The sequence below is a fragment of the Elephantulus edwardii genome, unplaced genomic scaffold (assembly GCF_000299155.1).
Source record: "Elephantulus edwardii isolate Elephantulus edwardi_28Jun2011 unplaced genomic scaffold, EleEdw1.0 scaffold00203, whole genome shotgun sequence".
NCBI lineage: Eukaryota > Metazoa > Chordata > Mammalia > Macroscelidea > Macroscelididae > Elephantulus > Elephantulus edwardii.
In genome coordinates this window covers 5,320,970-5,329,613 of record NW_006399953.1, presented here as the reverse complement: position 1 = coordinate 5,329,613, position 8,644 = coordinate 5,320,970, and positions in this window count along the sequence as shown.

Here is an 8,644-nt window from a genome sequence, read left to right as displayed (position 1 = left end):
ATATACAACCATGGCCAAACATTACTTTTTATTTTCTCTACCTATAATTACTTCTAAGAGATATTATCCTGTCTCATCAATTTATAATATATGCTGATAGCTTCCAGGTTTAAAATTCAGTCTTTATTTTCATTTCTATACTCTAGACTCAAATATTCATCACTATATTCCACTTTTCCTCTTGAATATTTAATAAATGTCAACAATTCCATTGCATTCAAAGAATATTCTAGGACTTCTTTTCTCTTCTATTTTTCCATATAAAAGGAGCTCTAGTGACCTGGTGCTAAGGAGTTGCACTGCCAACTCAAAGGCAAGATGTTCAAATTCACCAGATGCTCAGCAGGAGAGATATGGGCAATCTCCTCATGTGCTATTTACAGTCTCTGAAAACCTTTAAATTTGATGGAAATAAAGAGGATGTGGTTGGGTTGATCTTTGGGGTGTTTTTTTGTTTGTTTGTTTGTTTGTTTGTTTGTTTTAGAATTTCCATATCGGTAAATGAAACTTTTACTTTTCCAATCAGTGCAAAAATTTTAAAGTAAACTTGAGTGTTATATTTTGACACAAATTATATCCACTCATTTCACACATCCTGTTAATATAACCTTTATAATTTATACAGAGTGTGACAACTTCTTGTGTTTGCCTCTGTGACTTCAGTCTAAACTACTCTCTCTCTCACCTGTTGCACTGTTGTAGCATTTTTTTTTGTCTTATTGCTTCCTTAGATCTCCAAAAGAGATCTTTGAAAACTTAAATTGCATAATGTATTTTTTCTGCCTTCAAAACTCTGATTCTTTTTTCAACTCAAGGAAGAATCTAAACTCTTTGTAGTGACTTCTAAAGTCTTCCATGATCTGACTCCTGACAGCTTTATTTGGTACCTTGTTGATATAAACTCCAGCCACTTCCTCCCTTAATAACCAAATAAAAACTAAATCTTGGCCATTGAATTCTTATTCATAGTGACCCTACGGGACAAAGTAAAACTACCCCACAGAGTGTTAGATGTTAATTATTTCTTTTTAGAAATAAGAGCCAGCCATACAATAGGGTTGACACATAGCATAAGGGGGACACACACACACACACACACACACAGAGCCCTACATTACGTAGTTCCACTTTTTACTTTCTTATTTCTAATAAAACATCCTATCACTAAACAAAACTTTCTTGACCACCTGATATGAAATAACTTATCTTCAGGCCAATATAACTCATCTCTTTTACTTTGTTTTATTCTTGTTAAACATGCCATAGGGAGTTAATCATTTTTATATTTCTAGCTCTACCATTTAATAAGTAAGAATTTGTTGTTGTTGCTTTTATGTGCCGTCAAGTCGTTTGCGACTCATAGCGACCATATGTACAACAGCCCTAAACCCTGCTCTATCCTGTGCCAATCACATTGCCTCTGACACACCCATCCCAATTACCCCAGTCACTCAATCAATCCACCTCATAGAGGATCTTCCCCTCCTGCGCTGTCCCTCCACCCTACCAAGCATGATGTCCCTCTCCAAGGACCTGTCTCTCCTTACAACATGTCCAAAGTATGTCAGACGGAGCCCCAGAATCCTTGCCTCTAAGGAGTAGCCTGGTTTAACCCTCTCCAGGATGGATCTGTTTGTTTTCTTGGCAGTCCATGGTACATTCAATACTCTTCTCCAGCACCACAGCTCAAAGGCGTCAATTCTCCTTCTATCCTCCCTAGTCATTTTCCAACTCTCTGATGCATAACAAGTGATTGCAAAGACCATGGCCTGTATTAATATTTCTATATCTCAGTTATCTCACCTGTAATATGAAAGCACTAATAGACAATTCCTCAGAGGTATATTGACAAAAGAATATTTTAAAAAGCACTAACAGAACAAGAACTCTGATAGCCTAGTGAGTAAGGAGTTGCACTGCCATCCCAAAGGCAGTAGTTCAAATCCACCAGCTGCTCCATGGGAGAAAGATGAGCATTCTCACTTACTAGTGAGTAAGCTATGAGTCGGTTCTGACTAAATGGTGATAAAATGCTGTAAGTTAGCTATGGCATTAATATCTTTATTTCTATTGCTATTATCATTATTATTATTAATATATTATCACTCATGTTGCTCAATGCCTTCATGTTGATTCCAACTCATAACAATCCTACATAACCAAACAAAAGTGTGTCCCATAGTGCTTCCTAGGCTTAAATTCTTCAAATTCTCTTGAAATAAATCTTTCAATTAGATTCTGAAGTAATTTTTCTTTTACAGTGAAGCTGCTGGGTTCTAACTGCTGACCATTGTTTAATAGTCAAGTATGTTAATTATTTGAACACCCTGGAAGCTAAAATTTTGTCAGCTAAAATTCCACTGTATCTTTTTTAGCACTTTTATCTCATCTAGTCTAGTGTTGTTGACAGTGACCAATGATTTTAAATAATAAAAAAAATTGTGCAGGGAGTGGGAGGAGGGAGATTTCACCTTGGCCTTATCTGACACAGGTACACTTATGTTCCCAGAAGTCCTGTAAGGAGGGCTTGTATATTTAACTAGTGTTGAGGCTGAGTAGGGGGAAGATTTCACCTAGCAAGAAGAAAACAATACTTATATACCAGACCTAGAGGACACATCACCCTCTCCTGAGGAATTATCCTACTGTGACAACAGCAGTGTGCTACAAATGGAAGAGAAGAGATACTAAGTCACAAGAAATCAGTCCTGGGATGGGGGGGGGAGGGCTTGGCGGGGAGAGAAGTGCAACAGTGAATGAATGGAAATCCAAAATCTCTATAAATGTTCGAAGTGCATGGGAACAGTGATGATGATAATAAAATTGAAAGAATATGTAGAATAAATCTTAAGGAGTTCCCTTTGGAAAAGAAAAAAAATCAGTCTTGGAGCAGAAGCTGAAGGCAAAGGACGTTTCCTAAGACCCTTCTGAGATAGAAACCTTTCCCTAATACTAGTACCTGAAATTAGGATTTAGATACTTCTAAACGTAAGAGATAGCCCTAGTGTACAAGTTGCCTTACTGTGGTCACTTTAGGTTGCTGTGAGGCTGAACACTGTGACAATGATGTGTCAAATGTGTTAATGGTTGACTACCCAATGCGGACAGAGAGTGGGGTGGAGCTCCCTGACTATAACAAGCTTGGAAGGAGGAGTGGCATTCACTTCCATAATAGCTTGCCTCTGGAAATCCTATGAACCTGGAGAGAGGATGAAAGGCACCCAAGCATCAAGGACTCTCCTTCATAGGGTCGCTATGAGTCGCCTGCGACTCAATGGCACTTAACAACAACAACAACAAACTTAAGAGACAAACTTAAGACACCTGCAGCAGCGTGAGGTTTTAGACATCACAGAAGAACAGAAGACTTGAGATCTAACCAATCATATCAAGGGCTGAATAGGGGGCAGGAGTAGAAAGGGATACTGGTGGAGCAGGGAAAAGAATGGGTCATATACACGTGTCAAGGGCAGGGAGCAAAACTTAATGTACTGTTTGCTTCTTAATTGAGAAATGTTCTTCATCTGCTCCTTTCTGTAAAATGCTTGTCTGTCAGATACTGTTCTAAATCTGAGCATTCAAATTAAGACAGACTAGGAAGAAGGGCTGGTCATCTACTTCCAAAATAACAAGACTTCAAAAACCCTATGTACAACAGAGCACATAGAGAGTAGACTAGCAGATGTGGCAACTGAGGCTGAGCCCAAAACAGAAACCCAAAGGAAGAGGAAGGGCTGTAAGTAAACACTAGTGATTGGAATGTGGAATGTGAGAAGATAAATGTAGGAAAATTGGACACTGTTAAGAAAGAAAGGCAATGCTTAAATATCAGCATAGTACATATTGGTGAAATGAGAAGTATTGGCATGGGGACATTTTGAATCAGACAATCATAAGATCTATTATGCTGGAAATGAAAAGGTGAGGGAAAATGAATGGGGATGCTTTCATTGTTAAAAAAAGTCATTTCTAGATCCATCTTGAAATAAAATATTGTGAGTGACAGGATAATATCCATACACATACAAGGAAGTCTAGTGAATATCACTATCATTTAAATATATGCACCAACAACTAGAGCCAAAAAAGGAGGAAATAAAAGATTTATACCAATTTTTACAGTGAGAAACCTATTGAATATGCAATCGAGAGGCATTAATAATAATGGGTGACTGGAATGCAAAAGTTGGAAACAGGGAAGAAGGATCAATAGTTGGAAAACATGGACTTGGTGACAGAAATGAGGCTGGAGATAGAATTATAGAATTCTGTACAATCAATTATTTATTCATTGCAAATAATTTTTATAATAAACATAAATGTAGACTATACGCATAGATTTCACCTGATAGTATACATAGGAATTAGATTGATTACATCTGTGGAAAGAATCACTGGAGAAGCTCAATAGCAGCTCTGAAAATTAGGCCAGGTGCTAATTGTGTAACAGACCATTAACAATTCAAATGCAAGTCCAAGCTGAAACTAAAGAATGTTAAATAAAAGCCACCGGAACCAACATTTAACGTAGAGTCTATGACACCTGAATTTCAAAAGCATGTCAGGAACAGATTTGAGGATTTGAACACTAATAAGTGAATCCCAAATAATCTGTGGGAGGATATTAAGAATATCACTCACAAAGAATTCAAAAGGTAAAGACAGAAGGGGAAGGAAAGGCCAAGATGGATGCCAGATGAGACTCTGAGTGTTGCACTAGAATGTCAAGAAGCCAAAGCAAGGATAAGAAATCCAAAGTTAAGGAGCTAGACAGAAGATTTCAAAGAGCAGCATGGGAACGCAAAGCAAATTATAATTTCATTTATAATGTAATGTGCAAAGAACTGGAGTCAGAAAATCAAAATGGATAAACAGGCTCAGTATTAAGCTGAAGGAATTGAAGAACAAATTCAAGTCTCAATTTGCAATACTTAAGGATGCATTGGGCAGAATATAAAATAATACAGAAAACATTAAAAAAAGATAAAAGGAGTATATAGAATCAAAGTACCAAAAAAGAATTGACTGACACAGAAGAATTTAATGAAACAACATTTGAGTTAGAGCCTGTGGTGATGAAGGAAGAAGGTACTCTGAAAAAATTGGTAATAAACAAGTTCCCGGGAACTGACATCATACTAATTGACATATTTCAACAAACAGATACTGCTGCCCTGGACACGTTCACCAAATTGTGCCAAGATATATGAAACACAACCACCTAGCCAACTGACTGGAAAATATCCATATGTGGAAGGGATCAGTAGAAAGGTGACCCAAAAGAATGAGTAAATTATTGACCTATATCATTAATACCACATGCAAGTAAGATTCTGCTGAAAATTATCTACAAAAAGACTAGCACATCAGCAGAAAACTGACAGATGTGCAGACTGGATTTAGAAGAGGCTGTCGTACTAGGGATAATATAGCTAATGTTATATGGATCTTGGCTGAAAGCAGAGAATACCAGTCTGTGTTTTATTCACTACGCAAAGAAATTTGTCTGTGTAGATCACAACAAACTGTGGCTGAGTCTGAGAAGATTGGGAATCCCAGGATGCTTGATTTTACATATGTGAAACTTAGACCAGGAGGAAGTCTTCAGAAAAGAGGAGGGAAACATTTCATGGTACAAAATCAGGAAGGGTTCAGGCCAGGGATGTGTCCTATTTCCATTTCTTTTCAATCTATATTTGGAATAGATCACCCAGGAGGCTGAACTCTATGAGGAGGAATGTGGCATCAGGACTGGAAGAAGACTCATCAACAACCTGTATTATGCAGATGACATAACCCTGTTTTCTGAAAATGAGGAGCCCTACATTTATTGCAGAAGGTCAAAGACTGTAGCCTAAATATCAACTGAAGCTCAACATCAAGAAAACAAAGTTTCTTACCCTGGGTAAATTGGTAGTATCATGATAGACAGTGAAGAGATTGAGATTTTTAACAGGTTCCATTTACATACCTTGACAATCAACACTTTTGATATCAGCAGCCAGGAAATCAAAAGACAAATTGCATTGGGAAAGTCTTCTGTCAGAGACCTCTCCAGAGTGCTGAAGAGCAATGATGTTAGTGTAGAGACTGGGGTGTGCCTGCTCCAGTCCATGGTCTTTGAAATTACTTGTTATGCATCAGAAAGCTGGACAACGATGAGGGATGATAGGATAATCAATGCCTTTGAGCTGTGGTGCTGCAGAAAAGCATTGACTATACCATGGACTCTACGAGGATGAATAAGATCGTCCTGGAGAGGTTGAAACTAGGCTGCTCTTTGGAGGGAAAGATTCTGAAATTCCCTCTGACATACTTTGGGCATGTTGCAAGGAGGGACCAGTCATTAGAGAGGAACATCATGGTTGGGAGTTGGAGGGAAGACACTCAATGAGGTGGATTGACTCCGTGACTGGGGAAATGGAGGTAGGTGTGTCAGAGAAGAGAAGTTTGGCTCAGAATAGAGCTGGATTCAGAGGTTTTGTACACAGGGTTGCTATGAGTCATGAATGACTTGATGGTACATGACAAATATATTGCAGCAAGAAATGTTCAAAATCCCTACCTCTAAGAGAGATGCAAATCAAAACAATTATGAGATATCATCTCACCCCAGTCAAAACAGCAAAATTTAACAGAACGGCAAACAGCAAATGCTGGTGAGGTTGTGGAGAAACTGGAACCCTTATTCACTGTTGGTGGGAATGTAAAATGGTGCAACCACTGTGGAAGGCAGTATGGCACTTTCTCAAAAAGTTGCTAATAGAGATACCATTTGACCCAGCAATTCCACTACTGGGAATATATCCCAAAGAGACCATAACTGACATCCAAGCAGATATATGCACACCCATGTTTATCACAGCTCTGTTCACAATAGCAAGGAGTTGGAAACAACCCAGGTGCCTATCAAAAAATGAATGGGTAGAGAACTGTGGTATATTCACACAATGGAATACTATGCTACATTGAAAAACAAGGAACTCATTCAATATTGTTCAAAATGGGTGAACCTGGAGGACATTATGCTGAGTGAAATATCTCAGTCGCAAAAGGACAAATATTGCATGGTGCCACTGCTGTAAAATGGGACTGATATCAGGGTGGATAAATTGTGTATACTGCACTGAAACAGATGAGGGACTGAATAATTTAAAAACGATGTATGATAGGGTCTTATGGTTATCATAAGAGTTCACAATTAAGGTTGCATAGTGGAATGTACTTGGGGCGATGGGAGGGGTGAGGGGGGATTGTGTACCAGGGAGGGAGTCTTTCTTTTACTTTTGAAAGAGAGGAGCAAACTGGGTTGCGCGGGGAGAGGGCTGGGTGGGTAGAGAATTGCAGCAATAAATGAATGGAAATCCAAATTCTCTGTAAATGTTCATTAAAATTATTAAAAAATAAAATAAAAAAAGAAAAACATTATAGTAGTGAAAATTGAAGTATTCTGCAAATATTGTGATGTGTAGGTCTCAGGTGCAAAGCTATCAGAGCACCTCTTCATAAGATTCAAGTCACAAAGATGAAAAACTTTCCTTTTACCTATAACTCATCAAATTTAATTTTTTCTTAGGGTATATACTGTAAAAAAGAAGGGTGGAATAATACAACTTTAATTGGATTTTCTTGGGTGTCACCCTCTGCATCTTTATCTGAAAAGACACAGGACTGGTTTTCAGGTACTCAATTGCCTCTTTTTTGGCTTATGTATTAGTATGGCACTAAGAAACTACATTTCCCAACAAAATACAATAATATTTAACAGTCATTGAACTCATGAAGTGCTAGAAATCAAATTACTGCTCAATATGCTTTTTCTTTCTCTAAGGAAACTATAGTGAATTCTACTTAGGTCTTTGAAAAAGTTTAAAATATAACTTATAGCTCCGCAAATTAGAATTAATATTATGTTTATCTTCTATCTCCGAAAATGATATCAAGTATTCAGTTAAATATTCACATTTCAGGTTCGCTTATTCTGACTGGAAATAACCTATAATTTGCCTTCATTCACATAAAAAAATAGCTTTTACTTGGTTCCTGCGAGGTATCATAATGACACAGAAAAACGAATTGTCTCTTTAAATCAGAAATAGTCAAGTATGCTACATACAGGGGAGAAGGAAATCCCACTCTGTCCTGGATATTTATGCAGATCTTTCCTAACTGTGACCTGTCATTTAATGAAAAGGTACTTTTTAGTGTTCTTCTGAACTTCTTAGCCCTTTCACTATGGAAACAATTACTTAGGAAAGGATCTCGTTAAGTCACATTTAGAAAGCACTTTATTTTCAGAAGTACTTACATAATATATTTGATTGAGTGTGGAATGACTTATATTCTCACTCATTTTCAGATACCAGTTGAAATTTTGGACAAGATTTTATTCCAATGTATCTGATAAAAGCCACTTAAGTTTTATGCAGCTTAACGTCTCAAGAAATGTTAAGTAACATCCTAAAAAGCAATTGCATACATTTTCTAATTTGAATTACTTAATTTAAATAAAAAATACATGTTTGTTTGGAAAGACCATAAAAAAGGGTAAGATAGTTACTTTAGGCCTGAAACATTTTGTAACTAGACAGATTTGGCCTTGCTGATAATAAAATATATAATATTTAATATATATAAATATATT